The sequence below is a fragment of the Boleophthalmus pectinirostris genome, unplaced genomic scaffold (genome assembly GCF_026225935.1).
Source record: "Boleophthalmus pectinirostris isolate CB_2022bp ecotype Guang Dong unplaced genomic scaffold, ASM2622593v1 HiC_scaffold_3, whole genome shotgun sequence".
Taxonomy (NCBI): domain Eukaryota; kingdom Metazoa; phylum Chordata; class Actinopteri; order Gobiiformes; family Gobiidae; genus Boleophthalmus; species Boleophthalmus pectinirostris.
Genome location: NW_026571299.1, coordinates 19,149,723 through 19,172,018, shown reverse-complemented (window position 1 = coordinate 19,172,018; position 22,296 = coordinate 19,149,723). Strand labels below are relative to the sequence as shown.

General features: G+C 37.6%; 1 protein-coding gene across 1 annotated transcript in view; it reads left to right on the top strand.

The window, feature by feature from the left end:
• The window catches only part of magi1b (membrane associated guanylate kinase, WW and PDZ domain containing 1b), a 154,171-nt gene that overhangs the window by 8,254 nt on the left and 123,621 nt on the right, over positions 1 to 22,296 (top strand).

Genomic DNA, 22,296 nt, shown 5'->3' with positions numbered 1-22,296 from the left:
CATATTCCTACAAAGAGCAAAAATATAAATGGTAATGTTAAATTCTAAATAAGTAGCAGAAATAACAAGAGACTGGTTTCAACAAGGCATAGTTATATCAATGTATATGTACAAGTAAATATAAAAAAATGGAAATATAGTAATGCGTGTATTTAGCATTATCTCCATGCATGCAAACGTAGTGATATCATTTTTCTCTTATTGTTTGCTATCTTTGTCTTTTCAAATATGTCTCCCATTCTTCCCACAGTCTTTGTTGTATTTAGGCCTTGGACCATTGTGATTTGCCATGTCTGCTTCCTGCTTAAGTCCTCTAATGAAAGGGCTCCTCTGCAGGCCACTTCACTGGGGTTATGGGTGACAGGGTTTTGGCAGCTATTGTTCAGAGAGATTAACAGCGAATCACATTTTCTGGATTAACCTTTAAGAAGCATGTTCCTATAGTAAGATCCAAAATGGTGCTGTTTAAGGGGGCTTTGATTTCTTATAGAGCTGGCCATAGTAAGGGTTTGCACAAGGGTTGGAATACCATGCACATTGTAATGTTTTTAAATTATGATGACAGCTACTGCTTCCTTTTTTTTTTTTCATATTTTATCAAGTCGTCAACCCCATCACCCATGAAGCTTAGATGGTGGTCCAAATTTTTAATGACTCCCGGCCAATAAGCTGTTCAGACTCATTTGTTATCACCGGTTGAATCACCAGTTTTTCGTTTTATCAATGTTTCAATGTATAGTATATAGCCGCAAAAGTGCAGAAATATTGATTTATTATTATTTAATTTGGAAGACGCGGCGTTTCTGTCTTTTTAATGTCATTTTTAGTGTTTTAATTGTATATGATATACTATGATATACTATATGATATAACAACAAATGTGATATTATACATTTTTTATATATCTCCCACTCTTAATGGTACATGCATGTGCGGACTTCATCAAAATACAATGAACAAGAAAGACACATTTTTGGCAATAGGTGCAATCTGTTACCTTTTTTGATGAAGAGAATACCACCTGCTCATCTCAATATGTATGTTGCCAGATACTCGGCTCCACATTCTGCCATTAAACATACCTATTTTGTACTTACCAGTTTAACATGCTTTCTTATTTTGACCAGGGTTGTCTCTCCACAGATCGCCACTTACTTGTCTCTTTGGTGCTAGATAAGTTTGATGTCTTATTGTGGAACATTTCAGGTAAAGCTATAACATCTCCATAGAGACAAGCAGATGGCACACTCCCCCATTAGAAAATATTAGAAATTAGAAAAGCCCCATATTGCACCTTTTTAAGAAGTGTGCTCATCAAAGTTGATAGACCTTTTTATTGTTGACAAATCACACCATAAATTTCACAAGAAGCGATGCCCCATGCAGCTTGTGGGGCACCTCCATGACACAAAATGGCTATTGTAATTTCACTTAATGACAGGGGGAGCGCTGGTCTGCCATTAGCTGTGCAGGTGGTCTCTTAGCACTGATAGACCAGCAGTGGAGAAGCAGCTCAGTCTAGTGAGGGCAGATTTCAGCTGTTACTGTTTGCCCACTGCAGCCTGATCCGCTCCATTGTTACTCTCAGTAAATTGGACCACACACAAGATTTAGTTCCTGATCAATAAAGATGCAAAATACAGCTTCAACGTTTTGCTGGTTGTGCTGAAATGTAAAGGAGATTGTTGGACGCAGCATAAGCCAGTTTGTTGATGGCTGTCTGTTCAGGCTTCAGTGGCCTAAACTGCCAATTTATTCGAAGTGGCTTTGTCTGATTTTTCTCTTATTTTATTTTATTATTATTTTTTACAATACATTTGTACAGCTCTTCAAAAACTGCATCAGGTTTTATTGTCTGAGAACCAGGACGTGTGTCATTAGTTGGCATTGTAGCGGCAAAACTGCGCTGGTCGATGAAAGTGGTGAAAAGGGCTTGCAAACTCATTGTGGTGCATAGTTGCTAGGAAAATATTAGGAAGGTAACAATAACTTTAGACTACTTGGGTTCAGTTAAAACAAATGTATTGGTAGAATTTGATGTACTGTACACAGAGAACTTTGGGCTTCTTTGATCAAGCTGTATTTATAATAATGATAATTTTTTTCATGTGATCATACTTCTGTAAAAATGACTGCCTGATTGACTAGGCCTGTCACAATAATACATTTTGAAGATTTCACTACGGAGATATACTGTAATAAACAATAATATTGAAACTACTTTATGCCACTCACATAAAGCAGGATAATCCCAATAAACCAGTTTTTAAATATATTGTATCATTACACAACAAAAAAAAAAAAAAGCAATAATTAGTCATAGAAGTTAGTTATTCTACCCTCTGCAGGTCAGTCTTCAAATCACACACATGACATTACATAAAAATGACTAAAATCTCCAAGTCGAGCTCCAAAACATATTGTTCCAACTTTCATATATTGAACGATAAATCGATATAGTAATAATTGTGAAAGGGCTACAATACCTGCTCAGCTGAGTATCTTGTAGCTTTTTTTCTTGCCATGAGTTTGTATCTAGGTATGACTGTTTCTCACGAGTACTGGGCGACTGCATTATATTTATAGCTCAGTTTTTGTTCAGGGAGCCTTCACCTGATCTGAGTCACCATACTGTGAGGAGTACCACTGGAACACAGGTCCACCCAACAATTTAAACCAGACTCACTTCTGCCTCATTTGTCTTTAGCGACAGAATGACTCCACACGGATAGGACAGGCTCAGTTTAACAACCTCTGTGATGCAATGCTGACAGCCCACTGATAGAATCTTAATTAGACATGTGGAGACTAATTAGCAAAGACAGGAACTGGATTGAGTCTTAATTAAGAGGCCATTGGCGTCCATCTTGTTTCTCGGCGGCTGACAGATGTGTTAGGTTTGGCATCTTCAAAATCCTGTGCACAAGTTTGAGCCAATTATCAAATGTGACAAAATTGGCATATTCATTTTGTTAGAAATTGAATAGAGAAGCATAGATGTGATGAAACAGGTATCAAACTTAAAGGCACTGTACCAGATTTTTACATAAAAAACTTAAAAAAAAACAGATTTTAAATGGTTTGCTGTGGTCCAAAGTTATTCCCCACTTACCTTATGCATTCTGAGTATCCTAATTATTCACCGCGATAAGTTTGTAGTAAGAGTTTTTCATAATTTTCAGATACCAGTGCCTAGTGTTGCCATTACGGTAAAGCTAACAACAACTAATATGCTAACAGTGCATTTCCTGACCATTGGACACTGACATGCTTTATAATTAGATGCATACAATATATAGTGGACTTATTTTGACCTGAAGAGTTGCTTATACAATACCTGTGTACTGGGGCAAGACAGAATTTTGCTCAAATGCATGAGGGTAAATTGGTTACAGGACCCTCAACCAGAAAAGTTAGTGCAATTTTTTAAATAGTAGCCGGTCAACCAGTAAAGTCGTAATGTCCTTTGAAGTGGTACATTTGTCTATGTCAACAATAAATCAAGATAACATTTTCTGAAAAGGTCATCCACCATTAAACGAACTGCACAGAGCTCTCCTATGTCCCAGTGTTGGCGGGCTCCCCTCTGCCTACAGAATGAGAGCTTGCTCATGTGCTGGAGGAATGCAGTGTTTACTTAGCTGGGTCTGGCTCAGATCACTACACCAGTGTCTCAGGTGTCTGCTCCGGGTCACTGCTGCTGGAGTTTATGGACCTCTGCACTCATCTGAAGCTAAACGTGGTACATTTATCAGAGGATTGGAGAGTTTTGATAGATTTCCATATAAAAATGACTCTTCTGACATGAAAGATGCGCTATGTAACGTGGTTGGAGGGCTTAAGTGTACGCCACCTGTTTGACTACTTAAGATGTTGTCTGGAATGTTCCACTGTATGGCATTAAACTTATGTATTTTCCATTCACTCTTTTACAGGCGGTTTATTTCCAACAAAAACACATTGAAAAACATGATCTGACCTGAGCCATGGCCTGGTAGCTTCACTTGTCTCTTTGGAGTAAGGCAGGTGGCGGATGCTTCATGAGAAAAACAGAAAAGTTACATAGTTCATCTTTAGAGGGACATCATGTCCCTTTCTGGAGGTGGCACATCACCTGCATGAATCCCAAAGTAAAGTTTGGAAAGATAAAACCATATTTTGGTACATTTTTAGGGGATATAGATATGTTTAATGTCATACTGTTAAATATTATGACCAAAAGAACAACATTTCGAGGCCCTCTTCCCACATCCAGGCCAAATAATAATAGTCAGGTTTGTGGAGCTGTAAGCTTGCTCACAATAATTCTGTAAAAACCAAGATGGGGGAAAAAAAAACACTTTCTATTTTTTGGCTAAAAAGTTAAACCTATCTATCTCTTTCTTGAGCAGCGTGATGGACATGGGGCCAAAGCTTTTTTTCAGCCTGTTACTTTGACACCTGCATCACCTTCCTGATGAGAGGTGCCTGTACTCAGAGTTAAGTGCAGGATGGCCCAGGCAGGATCCTTTGGGCCATCCTGCACATGAAGGAGGGAGGGAAAGTCATTTAAGTTCATTTCTTTCATTATAACTTAACTATCCTCTATAGATTGTTCTTGTAGTGGTTTTCTTTACAACTTTGTATGACGGATAGACCAAAAAGTTCACTGATTGTTGAACAAATTGTCTTCTTTCTGTTTGATTAGAAAGTTCTTTGCATCAGTGTGTAAGTAGTATATACCATCATGTTTTTTCTTAATGATCTCTCTGATATCCCACCTTGGAAACAAATGACAGCTCCCTCAGCCATTGATGTATTGCACCAATCTACTTACAACACACAGACAATAACTTACTTATAAAAAGAGACAAATCTGCTCATTGGTGCAAATAGTAGAAAGATTGGAGGCGTACACAGATGTCCCTCTTGTCCTGAGGCTGCACTGGGCTGCGAAGCTCATAAATTAGACAAGAAATCTAATTTCCCTGTGGGGCTTTTAGACTCTGAGAGCTCCGAGACACGCGGTTCCTTCTCCGAGCGAGTTGACTTCTATTCCTCCTGATGTAAATGGGCTGATAAAGGGACAGCGGCTGGATTGTGCCCTAGTTATGCACTTGCTGAGTCACAGGGGTAGGGTCTCTCATCAGAGGTGGGTAGAGTACAGGGATGGTTCCATATGGAATTTTTTTTTGCTTATACTGACACCCAGTATTTGTCTTGCTGTTGTGGAAGTATAAAAGATTTAAATTCCATAGCAAAGTCTACTTACGTATCGTAAGTTAATAAAGTTCACAAATTAACTAGAGTAAAAATAATAATATAATGTGGGTGTCTGGGATGTAGAATCAATTTGTTGCAGGATTGTGTAAACATGCTGCCATATTTTTATCCTGCTCTTCTATTTCCATTTTTACTCCTGAGTCTGTTCAAAAAAACAAATCAGATGTATTGAGGACAAACTGGAAAAGACACATGGGCACACACAGACTGGGGCACTGCAGAATAAAGAGATGCCAAGTATCGGCTAAACTTTCTACACTGGACCATTGCCAATATCTGGGTAAAAACCTTACATCACCAATAACCAAGTAAGAGTAAAGTTACTTCCAAATACTTCTCCATGAAATTACTCAAGTAAAAATGTAATGTAAAGAAACTGATACTAAAGAGTTGTAAAAGTAGTTGTCTGGAAGGAACTTCTGAATAAAAAAAAGAGGACAAGAAGCACAAATGTTCAAATCATTTAATATTGTCAGTATAAAGCTTATGTCACTTTTGGGATTGTAGACTCACAGTAAGAAGAACTTTTACTCAAGTGGGAGTATAACAAAATATTTCTCAACTAAGTATTTGAACAGTATCGGCACAATAAAGTTATTCAAGTAAATTCAACAAAACTGTAACTGACTGCTTCTCGCCTCTCATATGTTTGGGCTTGGACTCCTGTGCGTTGTTGAAGTATATTGGTGAACAGTTTTAAACACCCAGGGGTCAAAGAGGGAGACACACTTGGTTTATAATGTTATCGCTCCGAGCAGCTGGATGGGCACTGTGGGAATGACTGTGATAAACTTCTACATTTCACTACTTTGATATTTGACTTTGCTCCTCCATTGTGGAGAGGGGGCTTTAGGTGATGTTGTGCTTTATTCTACTATCTCAGATTCCACTCCTCTCCAGTTCCTGTGTCACTTCCTTGGCCCATTGTCTGTTTTCTGCTAGTGCTTTTAGTTCATGATTGCATTTCCTGCTTTGTTCTTTTAACTCGACTCAAACACATTAAATAAAATCATTTGAAGACGCCCAAATCTGTATTCTAGTTAGGCCACTGTTTTTATCTCATATCTCAGTCATATCAGACTATATACCCACAATGAGAATACAAGTCTTTGCTCAATTAAATGTTGTCATTAAAGGACCTGTACCTGATTTCTTTTCCATGCATTTGAGCAAAGTGTCTTTACCCAGTACAGATATATATTGTATAAGAAGCTCTTGGTATCAAAGTAAGTCAACCCTGTACCGTTCATTGTTGGGGAACTGTGGTGTTAAGGGCAATACTCTGATTTATAAGTGCTTTTTCCATAACTTTTAAAGATAATGTAAGAAACTTGACACATTTTGAAGTTTTTATGCCAGTAAAATATCAGTTCCAATGCTTTTAATTCCTGTCAATGTCTTTTATGTTACTTTATAATTCTCAAAGGCTATATATTGCCAACAGACTGTTAACAAATAGATTAAAAGATGAAAAAAATAAAACAAACTTGTATTGAAATTGCTGTAAGCACTCACTGCGTATGACAAAACAGTATGACCCCACCCTGTAGCTGCCACTGCACTACTCTGATCATTATATCCGGGCCCGGCTGGTTCATTGTGCTTTGGGGAGGAATGGTTGGAATCCTACACAGCCAGTTGGGGCGGTTTATCATCTCCACATCTCTACTGCGAGTTACCGGAGAGTACAGACCCCTCCCTTCCCCTCACCGCATTTGTGTTCACAGTAAATACGCGAACTTTGTAAGGGTGGACAGGATAATGAAAACAATACTAAATATGTTTGTTTTGGGTTTTTTTTTTTTCATTTTTGAGGGAATTGTTTCTAGGTCGCTAAAATGTTAATTGTTGTTTCCAATTGCAGGGCCAGTCGAAACAGGATGGGGTGAAACTGTGGCTTTCTTCCATTGCACCTGACTGTTGCTAAACTGGGTGGGGCTCAGTACAGCACCTATGATGATGAATGGACATGGATAGCAATCAGGGTCGGGCTACGAGATTGCGCAAGCCTTGAGGCGCATAACAGTGTCAACTGTTGGCGGGTTTATTTTTGAGCTTGCTTGGATCTAGGTTTAGAAAAAAATAGTTGGAAATTGGGTGGAGCACAGTTCAATTAAAAAAAGGCGGAGTGTTGTGATAAAATGTTTTGATTTCCTGAAGATAAACAAGACCAATTTCTAATCATGGCCATGTAACACAAAAAAGTCTGTGAAGCTTTTACTGACAAAGCTCTCAATTCAAAATACTGAGCAGTGACGATTAGACATGATTGATTCTCTATTTTCATTAAGAATGTATTTTGAAAATGTAATCATACTTAAATCACCAGGAGCAAATAAAATCTGAAAAACACAAATATTAGTCAAATTCATAAGCATTACGCAATTTGGTACCTACCAACACTGACACAAAATAAGCTGTCCACAAAATTATAATAATCATCCAGCTGAACCTTTTATAGCAACATCCATGTGTATATACCTTTTGCATTTTAATTAGCTTTCTGCACTGGTTGTCCATATTCATAAATACTAAACACTGGATAGCTCTCTTCCTTCCACTCTTCTTCTGCTGAGTGTAAACATGACGTCGGGGGTGATTGGTGTCAGGTGACCTTTCGGTTTCCCGGGCAACGGGGTCCTAAATCCTAAGGCGCCGGTCATCTCCAGGGGCTTGGCTGATTACTAAATAAAATCTTCCCACACACGCACCCAACCACAGTGACTTAGAGGGCAGCAGATAAACAGTGGAGGGGAGTGCATTTCAGTCCCATGATGTTGCAGGCAGATAACTTTGTTTAGCTGTCTCTGTACAGACCGGCTGCATTCTTGTCATTGCTCCGCCAGACACGAGGTATGCCAGCACAGTTGTCCCTGTTTGGGCTGGATATTGTTCAAGTAGTAAACAATCTAGAGTTTTGGATTAGTTTATTAAGTGAATTTAAGATATGTTTGCTATAAATTGCTTCTACTAACTTGGCTCTACTTTCAGGTATTAAAAAGTAAGGATGAATGTCTTTTTCCAGTCAGTCAGCTCAGCAGTGAAGTGAAAGCGCGTGTCCGTATTAGGCTCTGTGTGAAGTGGGCTCTGCTCTTGTTGCCAGCACCTCTCCCCCCCACTGCCTTGCCCTCAGATAAGCTGCCGCCTGCTTTGGAGCCCCCTGCTTTATAATCTATGGCACGCACTGGAGAGGTCAGAGGACTACCTCCACTAACTCACTAATGATGACTTACTCCAGCCATTGAGTTCAGTGTTTCAGGTTTTATAGAATGTTTAATGTACACATGTGACTAAGAGGTAAAAAATTTGCCATTGTCACTGTGATATCCGCCACTACTGGAATAGAACATATTTCTTCTTAATATCCTTCTCTGCAGTCGGTCCTAAAACCATATGTGACTTAATGTATACAGAAAGGGCAGAAGGAGATAGAGCAGTCACTTTTCCACAGGAAATCTGTTACGGAGGTTTATGTTTCAAAACTATATCTAATATGGTCTCCCGCCCGCTCCCGTCTGTTCCAGAAAAGGAAAATCCTTTGTTCTAAGTCGACAAATGCCACCACAGCTTTCTTGTGCAGCTTCTGTGTGGTCTAAATACAGCTCTTTCTGTTACTCAAATTTATAGTGTGCCAAAAGGCACAAACAAGGTCATAAAGTGACTTTGTTTTGTTGCACTAAACATAGACCAACCCTTTATTTCATAGTCCTGTCCACAGGCACTTGTGTCTGTGTTACTCTGCAAGCACTCTATATTCAGCTCCTGTTTACTCACAAAAGGCCAGGCGAGAATATCATTTTGTCATCATTTAGGTTAGCCATTCTCTTATCCAGCCTGTGCACTGGACTGTTCCTTCTCTTGCTCAATGTTAATGATCTGTGGGATATGAGAATGTATCTCACCTGGTGCTGGAGCCTGAATGTGCTGACCTCAGTGTCACACTGGATTAACCCCTGCTCTCATCTCACTATAGAGACACACACAGAGACACAGACAGCAGCACACACTCCAATCTGCACTCACTACTACCAGAGCACACACTCCATACAATTTTGACCACGATATGTTGCTACAGAGAAATACCGACTATTCCCAGTAAACCATTTTTAAATCAACGCCATCCTTTTAATGATGAGAATTACATTAAAAAGCCTGAGCTGCAACAAGTGAATAGCATAATAAACTAATTATTAGCCATATAAGTTATTTATTCTACCCTCTACAACTCAAATCTTGTGTTATTACATAAAAATGGCAAAAATCTCCCCACTTTTGAAAAGAAATTGTACACATGATAAACACTGAGTTCCAAAATTTTTCCAGCTTTCATATTAAATAAGGCCTACACACACTCCACTTGCACTCATAGCAACCAGAGCAAGCACGCACACACACACACACGCACATGCACGCGCAAGCACACGCACACGCACACACACACTGACAGTGTTGCTTCTCTGTGTAGTTAGCCTCTGTCCTGCTGAACCAGCTGTACAGTAACTGAGAAAGTCAACATTTGAATCAGAACATCCAACTTTTTGGTTTTAAAACAAACTTTTTTTTATATCTGATGGTTTGCCTGCGAAAAGTTAAAGATGACAGGTGTGACATTTCTTACCATTCAGTTTCTTATTTTTGACATTTCGCTTTGCCTTGGGGGTTGTAAAATTTGAGAAGGTGCCTTGACCTCCTGTGCACCCAGGGGTTGACTGAGAAGAACGTGCTCAAGGTCTCACCCCCACCCATCACCACCCCTCGAGACCCCACCCCCTCCATATGACTAAACACTCAAATGACAAGACATTCAAGTTCTTAGTAGTTAGTTCATCCTCTGATCTTCTGTTGTCTCTCCTTTTCCATATCGTTATTTCATTCATCTTTCCAAGGCAGGTCTTGTGAATATCTGACTCCTGTCACCTTTCGTTCCCTCCCCTCACTCTCCCCCCCGTCCTCCTTCTGGGCGCGTGGTCTCCAGTGCATTCCCACACTAAACACTGCCATTGTTGACGCTGTTCTTGCAGAATTATCACGTTTTTGTGACACGGGAGCTAGTGAACCATGAATGCGTGCAGAACCAAAGCACAGCCACCTGTATAGACTCTGAATGCGCTCATTTTGTTGTTAGGATGTTGGCAGAGCTGCTTTAACATTTCTGTTGAGTAATTATTGTGCTACTTATTTTATTAGGAGTGTGCTCTCACTTGATCGTGAGGTTGAAGTAGGTAATGTGTGGCCCGGGGGTCTCATTTACAAAGTGTTATATGGAAATGAGCGTCCTAGTCCAAAAACTCTTGGAAGTTTGTAATTTGTCTGTACTCTTTTTAGAATTTCACATGTTTGTTCTTCGGGCTAGAATTAGAGCAGGGCAATATGGACTAAAATGCTATCATGATTTACCAAAGGCTGCTTAGCTGTGGCTTTGATCAAATTTGTACTTTTGGGCTATTTAAGTTATAGCTATTAATTCTGCTTCCACTCCACACATTTTGTCTCTGCAGAGCCTCCACAGTCATTAGCTTTGATCAAAAACATATCCGGTGTTGTGTTTTGTTTGATTCACACATGTTTAACGCACAAATCATGCGTATATTTTTTTTTTCTTTTCTCTCTTCCACCTTCTAATGTCATACAGGAAGAGCCCCACTGTGATTTTAGACTCCATACACTTTCACAATAATCATTTGGATAATTTCAGCTCAGGAAGTGCCAAACTTTAGTTAACAAAAGGTAAAAAGTTAACTTGAGAACTACCGCGTCATGATATCAAAAGTTGGAGCAGAGCATTCTGACTTTTGGAAATAAAGGATTACTCAAACATGTGTGAATGAAACAAGACACAACATCAGGTATGTTTTTGAGGAGCTAACAGCATTTTAACATGGCAGTTTTGCGTAATAGGCTCTTTACAGGCTTACGTCACAAACCGGGAAGATCCTTTGGAAACATGCGATGACAACTTCTGGTGTAGTTACTGACACTGGACTTGCCGACCGACTGTAATAAAACCCTTTGAAGTAAATGTGATCAGTGGAAAAATGAAGACTGCATATGTATGTGCTGTTTAGAATCATCTTGAATTTGGCGCCTCATCTCTTCTAATCGCATGTACCCAGTGCACACAGAATTGTGTGTCAGTGGGGAAATTATGAAAACATGAAATGGTTGTAATTGTTGATTAGTCAAACATAACAAAACGCTACAAGGACATGCAGATGAAGAAAACTGGACCTGGGAAGTTGTAATCGCATCTTTCCAAACATTTTTCTGGTTTGTGAAGCATGACTACAGCCTATATAGGACCTTTAACAATTATATCAGTACAAAATAAACATTAAACATTTGATAGCATCTCCCTGTATGAAGATTTATCACCAGTTATGTGATATTTTTTAGCTTGGCTGTTACAAGATAAAAAATCTCACAATCAAGTCATTAGTCTAGTGGCTGTTCATGCTAACCACGAGACTAATGACTTAATTGGTGGTTAATTAGTTTTACAATGATCTATCCATGATACAAGATGCATACTGCCTTTAGTGCTAAGTGATTGGGATAGGTTCCAACTAGAGATGCGCCGATCCTGCTTTTTCACTTCCGATACCAATTCTGATACTATGGCTTTAAATATCTGCCGATACTCGATATCCGCCGATACAAGTGCAGAGCATTTATTACCTTAAAACAAAAATAAAATAAGTCAGAACTGATCGGAATGTGTTATGTATCTGTTATTTATCTCTCAAGTAACTACAGAACAACTTTGTATAAATAAAAGTTAAACATAATGAAACTTTCTGGGCAACTACCACCAGTAAATAGTCTCATTGCATCAATCAATATCCGATCCAGCAAATTTTTCTGTATTGGTGCCAAAATCTGATAAAAGTATGATCAGGTCTGTCCATCCCTAATTCTAGCCACTCCAAATTCCCTTCATGTGTACAACAAAAAGGTTACTTTAAAAATAATGATAATTGTTACTTTCATTTACACGTCAAAAGTCTTTATAAACATGCATATCAAGGGTCTTCACCATTAAAAGAACACATTTTCTCTGTCTCAAAACAAATAATTATTCTCCTATTAGACCAGTCAGCTTGGTCGATGAGCGTGGGTCTACAGCCAGTCCTCTGTCAGTAAAAGTCTGTGGCTTGGAGCTAAGTGCAGAGTTTTGTGAAAGAAACTTGACTATCTTTGTCTTTTCAAATGGCTATTATTATAAAAAGTCTGTATTATATTAGTCTGTTTATTTTGAGGGCCTGTACCCAATTTTCTCCATAAATTTTCTTGCCCCAGTACAGATATAATGTATAAACAGCTCTTGAAGTCAAAATAAGTTACCTGTGTACTGTATGCATCTAATTATAAAACCTCTTTTTTCTGGGAATCAGGAAGTGTGTAGTTAGAATGCTAGGTGCTGTAAGCATTACCATGATGGCAAAAGGGTCCGCTTACCATTCGTTCCTTTGAATTTCAATTAAGAACGAAAAACAATAGTGACAAACATAAAAACAGGTTTCGACCTCTATTTCCAATATTTTATTTAAAGTTGATTTCAAATAACATTAATCAAAAAACAATCTTGATTCCTATTTCAGTTTTGGTATTTTATTCTCTCTGGTTTATTTGCCCCGGAAGTTCTGCTGCTAGAAGGACTCACCTGAAAAATCGTTGCAGTTCTGTGGACAAACATGTCCTCCTCTTTTATAGCGACGCATTTACTTTCACATCTTAGAAAGTCATTGTTGAACTCCATGACGAGAAACAACAAAACATATTGAAATAGACACAAAGACAGTTTTTTTATTGGTTTTATTTGAAATAACACTAAAATGGAAAAATGAAATAACAAACTGTTTTCCCATTTTATTGTTTTTTGTTCTAAGGAACTGAAATTCTAAAGAACAAATACACGGATAGCCAGGCTGGTGCCACCGAGTGCCTCCGCTTAATTTCATTTCTCTCCAGCAACTATGTCAGGATTCAAGATACACTAGACAGTTCACAAAAACTCCAGAAGTGCGAGTTCAGGCACCAGCCAATCAAAGAAGAGCCATAGTTTCTGTGTTGGCAATGATTCCCGAGATCAAGGATTTAAAGCCGGAACATAGAGAATGTTTGGTGAATTTTATCAAGGGGAAAGACGTTATTGCCCTTCTTCCTACGGGATTTGGGAAAAGCTTAATATACCAGTTAGCCCCGTTAGCAGTGCATTACATACGTCACGACCAAATAGCAGTGATTGGTTAAATGAAAAAAAGTACCCGTCTACTGTCGAGCGAATGAATTCTAACGCTGAGAGGTCAGACGGTTTCTACGAAGTGAAACCAGCTGAGGAATCAGGCTAGTACACGGACCCAAAAGCACTTATAAACTCATTGTGGGGAATGATTAGGATGCTCTGAATACATAAGGTAAGAGGAAAAACTTTGGATCATTGTAAACCATTTAAAATGAACCAGTTCTGTTTTTCATAATACCAAGACAATCAGGTACAGAGGCTTTAACATTGAAATGTATTTTATTGTTACTTTGTCTTTTATAAAAGCAACATTAAATCAAAAATTGGGATTGAACAATATGAGGGGGACATTTGTTGATTATTTTTTTCCTATTTGTTATCATCCAATCCTAAAGTATGTCAGTTTTCTATTAGCTTTTTATTGTACATCTGAATTCTTTGAGCTGTATGCATCCTCCAACAGAAGGTACAAAATATGACCTCAGTATTTTGTGTCAGGAGTCACACTGCCCCTGCCCCTCATCTGTCTAATTAACCTACAGTGGGTGGTGCCAGGGAGCCAAGGCCCAAATCACTATTGACTTCCTGTTGTGGTTGGAGGTGCGATGGAGGTGTGATGGACCTGTACAAGTTTTCACCCTGCACTGTGTGGGCAGGGACAATATGCTAATTTTGTTAATGTATGTGGCTACAGAAGGTATAGACAGATGGAAGTGACTATGGCCTGTAGGTCACGTTTGTGTGTATATATGTGTGTGTGTGTGTGTGTGCATGAATTAACGCAAAACACTTTGAAACAAAACACATTAACCCTGCATACTTGCCGTGTATTTGATTACAGTGAGCCCTGGTGACATCTTTGGGGGATGGGCTTCTGAAAATTGATGCTGTAACATGGCTTGCAGTTATAGAGCTGGGAGATGGGGCTTTTTTTTCTCTTTACATTGATCAATCTTGATTTTTGATTACATTTTTTATTTTATTTTCAGATTTAGCACAAAAAGAGTCACATTTCCTGACAGTCAATTAGTTGCTTGCTCTAACAGACATGACTCATTGTCAGTGTTGATTTAAGTTTGCTTATTTTCCCTACCCAACTTTAAGTGCTGTTATTTGTAGGGATGTAACAATATCAAAATCCCTCTATATGATATTTACTGTGATATTTGTGAAAGCTTACAAAATTGTGAATATGCCACTTTTTCCTTTTAAAAGCCCCGGAAAAGCCTTGAAAAGCCTTTGGTACTGTCATAACATGAAGAATTAAGAATTAAAAGTGCTTAATAACATCTATTTCTTCATGTTGTCTGCACTGACAACACCAAAGGATCATGGTCTATGTAGTTCCCGCTGTTTTTTAGCTATTACTGGACCATGGCAAGGCAGGTTTATTTATATAACACAATTCACACACCATGTAATTCATGCTTTACAGAATAAGGAAGACATTAAAATCACCAAAACTGTTAATTTAAGCAAAGAGACTTCTAATTCGGTATATTTTTTGCTTGGCCCCCGATATTATTGTGACACTTTTGACTATACGTTATCAAGGTATTTATATTTACTTCACAGGATCTGAGAGGCTACATTTATTTGAGTGGTATTTGACATGATGACATAATCTTATTGCTGTGTTTTAGGTGACAATACAACATTCTATAGGCCTGTAATATTTAATGCAATTGTTTATTTATTAAATATGTATGGAGTAAGAAATCTTTCAGAAATATTTGTGTGCATAGGAAATCTGTGCATATTTGGTTGTAGTTGAGCTGAGCATAAAATAAATAGTCATAAACTCTCGAATGAGTCCAGTTATACATAAAATGTATCTTGTGTATTGTATTCACTAGATACAGATCTGATGGATAAAATACAAACAATACATTTTATGTACGACTGGTCTCATTTGAGAGTTTACAGATATTTTTTAAATGCTCAACTGCAGCCAAATATGTATGGATTTCTGTCCTATGCACACAAAGATTTCTGAAAGCTTTCTTACTCCATAAGTATGGAACAATGCACATTAATCTGTGCGTGTGTATTAGTATAGCATGTATTTTCATCCCTATTCCCGCTGGCAGGTTTTTGCAGAATATAGTGATCTATTTACTAAAAGTAATATCAAATAATAATCAAATTATTACCTTCTAGATATTTCTTATGAGAGTACAGTGTAATCAATATGGAAAATTGTCTTTTACCACCAATCATCTTTGCATTCTAGAAAACCTTCAATTATAAGAGATTATTTTCATTTATCAAAGAGGTATAAAGTCCAAGCATACTTTTGTTTAAATGCTTTTATTGTGTCTGAACTGCCATTTGAGAACCAATGTTGTATAAGACATTGTCAAAATGACAAAGAAAAAAATCACTCCAAGATTTATACTCTTTTAAAAGCCCTAAAATGTATCTCCAATTTTCATCTTAATTGGATTAGCTTGACTGATTTTTAATTGGACACACTTTAATGGGGTCAGTATTTGAAAGAAAAAGACATTCAAAAATAATCCCTCAGTTCTTTGTAATAATTAAATATATGGTTGTGAATGAAGGGATATTGTGTGGGATGGACTTATGGTACGTGAGCATATGTTTGTATATTCTGAACAATAAGCATGCACGGAACCTGAGCCCTCTCGCTGTTGTAAACTCCCCAGTTGTAATCGCTTCCACATGGGGTACACTCTGACCCTGCTCCTGGCTCTACACCCTGCAAACCAGCCCGCTCAAACTCGTATTCCAACCGAGAGCTCTCTTATATATCAGCCAAGTGTGTTAATAAGCAGATTTTATGTGTAGAAAAGTTAATATCTCCTTTTATTTTTGTTTTTTCAAATTCATTCTAATTTAAAGGTGCATTGTGTACCTTTTTTGGTGGAGAGTTCAGTTGTTTTTGCTTTGTCTGGAAGGTTTCACAGTATGGTATTAAACCTTTCTATATTCAGTTGAGACTAAGACCAGACCAAGACCAAGTTACAGGCCAGATCTATGGAGAGGCGACCCCGCTCTCAGTCAGAATGCTTGTTTTTCTCGTTTTTTTTGAGCAGTAAAACCACCTGTAACTGAATAAATGTAAGGTTAGAGATGTTTAATGTCATACTGTGGAACATTCCAGGTAGAGGAATGAATGAATCTCTTTAGAAACAAGCAGGTGATGGACTCCTAACCAAAAATTGACATAGTGTTACATGATTTAAGTTTTAATTCTGCTGTTTTTTTTTTTTTGTTTTTGTTTTTTTTTTTTTAATGCCTACAAACCGGGCAGACAAAACCAAAAGCTTTCATGAAACTTTACAAAGACGAATGGGTCTGGAACCGAATTGTTTCTCGCCAATTTGAGCTTGGCATGACTGGCAGTTGGATTAACCAATCAGATGCATCGTCCCTTTGTGTCAAAACATATATGGCGGCTTACACGTTAAAAAAATATAATAGCAATATGACGAGGACCAAGAAATTGCTGCAGAATCAAGCAAACGACTAAACTGTCATTTCTCAAGTAAAAGAAGTTATACATTTTGTTTTGAATCTTACGAGAATTTTCGAGAGTTGTCTTCCATCAAACCGTCCCAAGTTTGGGCACCGAATCGGACCATAGAGTTTCCTACCAGAATGTAGAAGGGACTGGCTGGTAATGCAACCTACAAAGTTGCTTGTGGCTGTTTGCCATGCTGTGTAAGAACTTGTATCCATTTTCAGTGCATTCATGAAATTCATCTTCTTGTTTATATTTTGAGGACTTGTGCCAATTCAAAAGATGTAATATTTAGTTTTGGATCCTTAATTGTTATGGCAACGCTGCTAGATTTCCATCACTCTGAAACCCATGAATAGAGAATTGCAGCTGATTGCTCTAAAACCAGAAACTGAGTGATTATGTAGTTTTTCCTCAAATGCAAGTGGAATATCAAATAAAGTCATTGCCAAAATCTGTACTTGGATTGTAGAATTCTCAGGATAATATTGAAATGTCAGTGACTAAAAATGTATTAATGGGCCCATATTACACAAATTTTTAATCTATGTTAGAATGTTTCCTCATGATAAACATACCTGGAGTTGTGTTTTGTTTCATTCACACATGTTTAAAGCACAAATCTGCATATTTGGGCTGAGTTTTGTTCCACCTTGTGATGTCAGGTGGTAATACAGGAAGTGCTCCAGTGTGTTTTTAAACTCCATATACGTTCACTACAATCATTTGGATAATTTCAGCTCTGGAATTGCCAATGTCTACTGAATAAAAGGTAAAAAAGTAGCTGTTTACATGAAAATTACCACTCCAGCTATGTTTTTGATGAGTAAACAACACTATAACATGGTTTAAAGCTAACAAGACTCCATTTTGTGCACTATAGGACCTTTAAATTGTTCTAAAGTTGTTTTTCTTGCTATATGATCTTTTCCGGAAAGTGTATTTTTTATGCTTTTTTCCCTCCAGTAGTTCCAGTGAAGTGTTTATAGGGGCCTGAGTAATGACTGCCCCCTCTCCTCCTTCACTTATAGCACAGGGGTTATCTGAGGACTTGTCTAAAATCAGCGTTGTCCAGATGGCTGTGCTCTGCCTGTGTGTCCGTCTCCGCTGATGCTACCTGTGTCCTGTGCATAATCACTCCACCTCTTCTCTTGTTGACTAGCCCACTTTCTGACCATCTGTTTGCCTCTGCTCAGTTCATTTCTGCCAAATATCACGGCAATTCTTCTTCCGAACCAGTGATTGTGTTTTTATTGAAGTAATAACATTGTGTGCAAATACGGATGAGATAATAGTTTGTTTTGTCAGTTTTGCTTTTGAAAAATTGTACCTTGTGTCCTATAAGCTTGATTTCCTGTCCATCTGTGCACTTTGTTGCTTGTTCTGTCTGTGTCATCTTTAGTTACTGGTTTACCTCTTCAACACAATGCAATATTGCAATCACAACAGAGAAAAGTTTGGTATTGTTACTTGGTATGTGTGAAACTGAAACAAGATCCTTTACAGCACCATGTATATCTGTAAGTGCATCTCCTTGTAGGGCAGAGAAATATGACCACAAACTTAAAATGTGTGTAGACATGTAATCTAATGTAGTTTAGTTTACTTTAAATTAGAATGTTGTTTTTGCATATACATTTTTATGCACGATTGACTTTTGTGAAAATTAAGAGATGTCATAATGTTGTTACCTCCTCAAAACATGTGTGACTGTGTTTTGTTTCATTCACACATGTCTGAGTAATCCTTTATTATTAGTCTCTCTACATCTCCAAAGCTCAAAATGCTCTGTTCCACCTTGTGATGTCACTTAGTGGTATTTTTTAAGGTAACAGCTACCATTTACCTTTTATTTAGTAGAGACTGGAAATATCAGGGATGAAATATGATTCTAGTGAAGGTGTATGGAGTGTGTGGAAACACTTTGGAGCGCTTCCTGTATTACAACATAACATACAACAGAAACATGTGTGAATGAAACAAACACAACTCCAGGTATGTTTGTGATGACAAAACAACATTATAACATAGATCAGAAAATTGTTTAATATAAGCCCTTTACGTGTGACTCTGTGTTTCCTCCCTTTCCCCTGACATCACAACAAATCTCAATTTAGCAATTTAGCTATTTTTTACATCATCGATGTGTAAACACACAAATGTCCAAATCATTTCTCTTGTGGATCAATAAAGTTTGTCTAAGTAAATAAAATTAATTCTCCATTTTCCTGTAGAGTTTTTAACCAAAGCGGTAGAACTTGTAACCTTCTGGAAACGTCTTAGCTCTCCAAACTTTTATGTATGTTGATGAAAAGCAGAGCGGAGGTGATGGGTGATGCTGTGGAGTTAGAACTGAATGTTACCCATGCGGTCAGACCTGCTCAGAAGAATGTGTGTGGTCTGATGTCAGCGCTCACACACGCACGCAGTTTCTGTTGTTACACCGTGCGGGCCAGCTTTGGTTTCTGTCTTCTATAAACCTTGTGCAGTACTCTGACTTTGATCTCCCATCACATCTCCATCAGCATTTTGGTGAGTATTTTTCTTAGGGTTAGGGTTAGGTTTAGGGTTAGTCTTTCCCAGAATTTGACTTGTCATCTTTCTCTCTTTGTGATTCAAATTCTGCATTTAAAGTAAGTTTCAAAATGTAGTTGTCTTTGTAAAGTGCAGTGACAGAAGTGTGCTGGTAGGTAGCCCGTCCCACAGCGGTACAGCAACGTATCAGCAGGTGTGTTTGTGTAATGCTTGTTTGTAGACATTATCAACAGTACGATTTGCTGAGGAGTCAGGATAAACATCAGAGTCACACAGGACAGGCTCAAGTTAACGCTACTTCTGGCAACGCTGATTAAAATAAAGGTAGGATAAGTTTTTGGTGTATTTAAGCAGTGGATTATATCTTTCTTCTTGCTATGCCATTTCTTAAAAAGGTACATTGGAGTACATTGTTGGCCGTAGTAGTGATGAGAGTTGTCATCATATTGGTACTCAGTATTTGTTAACCTAAGATGTGGTACTTATTTGAGTGTGTAGTACTGAAAATACATATTCTGAATGCAAATTTTGAGTACCAGTATAGTTTCTCTTTCACCAGTATAATTACTCTTTCAGTACAGTTACTTTCTTAAATTAAAAGTACTACATGATGGTACTTCATCATACATTTTTTTGTTTTAAAATGTACAGAATTAGTGAGGGAAAAAAGAAAACACAGCTCTTGCAGTGTGTGCACGTGCAATTTCTTTTGTAAGTAATTGAACATAAATTAATGCGTAACAACAAAAGTAAAGCTGTTTGTGATTATATGTCTTGGTTTTGTACCGCAATTTAAATGCAACTCAGTTCAAAAGTATTCTAAGTATTTAAAATACAGTACTCTGATTTGGTGACGTAACTGAGTGCATTACAAAATACATTTTTATTTGGGTATTCTGTAACTAAACATTTTCAAAGTATTCTTCCCTTCACTGCTTCCTTGGTAAGTGGTAATGCATGGACTACTAGTGGGCTACCTTTTTTAATTTAATTTTTCAGTATAGGGCTGTCAATATATAATACATGGATCTTTTTTGTCTTTCTGTACTTGTATTTATTTAATTTTTCAATCCTGTTCAATTCAATTTCATTTTGTCAAATAAAAATGGTGTAGAATATGAATTTAAAACTAAAAGTTGTTATATTTCTTCTCAAAACTATTGCTTTTACTGAGGGCTTGGCTCAAGATTAAAGGCTTGGCAGTAAATTAAAAAGACCCATGCTGATAATTTAATGATTTAAAAATGACTCATGTCTCGATTAAAATTGCTGATCCTTATTTGGCTATCACAACTTCCTTGTACCTATACCTTTTTAAAGTGAACTACTGACGTGACATCTTCCAGATGTAATGGGCAACTTCTAGGGATGGGACAAGATCTCATGCCACAAGATCTCATGAGATGTGAGATTTTTATTTATTTTTTTTAACATTTGGATTGGATCAAAGGTTACGTGTTGGTGAGTAACATCTATTACAGTTCCAAAAAACAGTACTAGAATGGAATGAAATATATTAAATAAAATAAATAAAAAAATGTGAGGCCAAAATTGGAAACTGAATCTTGTATCTTATCTTGACTTGTCTCTTCCCATCAGTTGTAATTTCATAACCTAAGTCAGTCATGGCTCATATACTCCTGAATTTAAACTATGTATTACCCAACTAACTTAAAAGTACACTGTGTAACGTTTTGGTTGGGGGTCTGTCACCTGCTTATTTCTATGGATATATCATTGCTCTGCCTGGAATCTGCCACAGATCTACCTTACATTTATTCAATTACAGATGGTTTTATAGCTCAAAAAATACCTTGCATTCTGACCGTGAGCAAGGTTGCCTTTCCACAGGTCTGACCTGTAACTTGGTCTGGTTTGGTCTCCATGAAGATAGAAAGGTTTAATACCGTACTGTGAAACATTTCAGACAAAGCAATAACATCTCCATGGAGAAAAGCTTTTGATGTACCCTCCACAAGAAAAGTTACACATTGCACCTTTAAACTATAACCATTAGCTCTGTCATCCTTTTTTATGGTATTTTGCTCTTCTTTGGAGCGAACCCACTGCATGCACACGTTATGGCCCACTTTGTTGTGTCAGGCTTAGCAGCTGCTTTGTCCCATGAGGCTAGTGCCATATGCTGCTTTTGATTTAGCAAAATAGCTTGTCCTGTCAGAGAGATGTGCATGGAAAACAAACTGCAAGATTAATAGAACTTTTGTCGTTTCCATTGTCTAAGTGAAGATCTGATTTTTGTCCCCAGAATGTGTTTATTTGGCCAGTGTCTGGTGTTTTTGTGTAATGCTTGTTTGTAGACATGGCAAAATTATGATCCCTTAATCCTTCACTTGCTTGTGTTTCATTGTTTTATGTCCAGTAAAAGTTTCTAAATCACAGTACGATGTCCTCTAGTATCTGTTTGATATACATGGCTGATTACATCAGCAATTTCTATTAGCAATTAAAGCTATCTATAATGCATTGTAAATCTAAGATAAATTTAAATGACCTGAACCAGTGTTGTTTAACCTTTTTGGAGTCATAGCACATTTTTTGGTTTAAAATGACCTGAAACATAATACAATCACACATTTAGCTCATGCCACATTGATATGAGTCACTCTGAATTGAATTCTACACATTATTCATCTGGGATGGCTCTCGCTGAAAGAGATCGGAAAACGTGAAGTCATGACGGCTCTTTGAATTTGATTGTCGCAGTGTCAAAGCAGCAGAACAAGTTGAAAAATCAAACTTTAGTTGAAGC